Source organism: Pteropus alecto, unplaced genomic scaffold (genome assembly GCF_000325575.1).
Source record: "Pteropus alecto unplaced genomic scaffold, ASM32557v1 scaffold52, whole genome shotgun sequence".
Lineage (NCBI taxonomy): Eukaryota > Metazoa > Chordata > Mammalia > Chiroptera > Pteropodidae > Pteropus > Pteropus alecto.
In genome coordinates this window covers 4,342,573-4,344,993 of record NW_006433941.1, presented here as the reverse complement: position 1 = coordinate 4,344,993, position 2,421 = coordinate 4,342,573, and positions in this window count along the sequence as shown.

Genomic DNA, 2,421 nt, shown 5'->3' with positions numbered 1-2,421 from the left:
GCTTAGGCACCTGCCACCTTTTGGAAAGAGCATGGGAGGCCCCAGGGCTGGGAGAGATGAGGAGGGTGGTTGCACTGATGAGGAGATAGACCCTGAGCTGGAGAACCTAGGTCCCCCACCTCTGCTGGATGCCAACTTTCAGGGCCCCCTAGAAGAGGCCTATCTTGGTCTTGGGCACTAGAGCACCTCCCACTTGCCCTCTTGACCAGTAGATCTGGCTTTGCCTTTTACCTTTGAGTTAGCTACTCAATATCTGATCTCCACTTCTTCCTCCTTAATGAACCCTGATTTGGGGGGCAATGTGCCTATTTGATTTCTGGGCCTCTTTTGCATCTTAAGGTGGCCATGTGATATAGTCCTAAGGAGATATAGGTGCATGTCTTCTGGGGGCTACCAGGAGGTAGGGAACAGATGTAACACCATGTCCTTCTCTTTCTTTTAACCTGTCTGGAGCATGAATGAGATGGCTGGAGTGCAGTAGCCATCTTGCAGCCATAAGTTGAGAGGCCAAATGGTATTAGAATAATGGCAAAACAGAAAGATAAGAGCCTTAGTCCTTGACAAGCATTATCGAGCAGCTAAACCAAGGTCAACAAAGTCCTTTGGGTTTCTTAAGAGGAAAGAAAAATAAATCTTCATGTGTTTAAACCATAGTTGTAAGTTTCTGTTACTTGTAGCCTGATGAAGTCTTAACTGATCTTTCCAGGTTGAGGGCAGGGGCTACCCAATCCGATAGGTGACACCAGGAGCTAGACCAGGAGGGCTTGCCGAGGATAGCAGAAAAGAAGGGAAGCCCCCGCCACCCGCCGCAGACTTACAGTTGTTTGCCCTTGAAAGAGTGGGGCACCAGGAGCAGCTTCCTTCGGCCTCTGCAGATGTGGGTGTGATCTGTGGTCTGGCCACATGGGCTTTCCCCATCCCCTGCCAGATGCCCCACTCACTGGGTGACTGAACCAGATTACTCACAGCTGCTGGAGTTAGTCAGAGAGGTGTGTCTGTGTATAAAGAATGAGAACTGGGTACAGGGAGTGCTGGAGGCAGAGGCAGCCCACCCCCATGCCCATGCTTTGTGGCTTTGGATCACTTATTCTCTCCCTCCCTGATGAACCCATTTTCTCAGCTATATACCATGACAGTGACTCCCTCTTGAAAGAGAAGGTGAAGGTGGAAATGTTTAAACACCTAAGATGCTACTGAAGTGCCTCCAGGTCTTGGGGGGAGTCCACATGAGTAATGATGGTTAGTTTAGCACCTCTGGAGGGCCAGGCCCTGTCCTAGGTGCTTTCCTGGCTATCATTTCTCAAATCCATAGTACAACCTAACCAGGGAGGTCTGAATATCCCCATTTTGAAGATGAGGACATTGAGGTCTGGGCTGTCGAGTCCCAGGATCCTGCATGATCAGGCCTGTGCCTACCTCTCCAACCCCCTTCCCTCCTCCATTTTCCTGGCTCCTTTGTCTGGCTGGCACATGCTTGTCTTTCAGGTCCCAACTTAGATGTCCACCCCTGACTGGGCAAGGGGCCTCTCCTAGCTCCCCAGTGCCTGCACACCTCCCACCTAGGCACCTATCACAGGGGATAGTAGCTGTCTAGGTAAGTTTATCTCCCTTGCGAGAGTGGGCTGGAACTGCATGTTCATGGTTATGACCCTGGCATACAGCACAAGACAATGAAGGATGCCTTGGCTGCAATGTGGTGGAGCAGGATTCAAACCCAGGTGTTTGATTCTAAACTGTGTCTTAAAACTAAGTAGCTTCAGGATTGGAGGGGAAGCAATTAACACCCGTATAGCAGTTTCCCCAGATGAAGGTCCTCAAACTTTACACCTTTTCTGGCAGCACAGGGGTACAGATGGGTAGGGTGTATCTGCTATTTCTATCGGCCCAGCATCCATTCCACCTTCCTTAAATTTAAAGCCCAGGTTTCCAGTGGGAAAATGGCCTTCAGCCATTCAATCTGTGGAGTTCGGCTGGGGCTGGAGTCCCCTCCCCTTCGAGATAGACAGGTGACTAAGGTCTGACCGATCAGCATAGTTCCTCTACTGGCTGAGCCTGTCCACTGAGAGGTCACCTTTGCTGGGATTATTGATGAAGAGGTGGGCCCCACTACCATAATGGGAGCCCCCTGAGGTTGTTTGAAGGGGTCTGACAGTGGGAGCGCCCTGATGCTCCTAAAATAATGAGGGTTAATAAGCTCATTAAGGCCTCCAGGACTTGGATCAGAGATGTAACAGGACATGACTAAACAAGCCTTGAAGCATCTATCACTGAGCTCATCACCCACCACCGAACCTCGTTTTTTTCCGGGGTCTCCATCTTGGTGACATCTCCACTGTCTACCCAGAATCTCTGACACTATCCACACTTCCTGCACTCACCTCTCTCCACATACCTTTCAGGGGTTGATGCTTTGTATTCCTG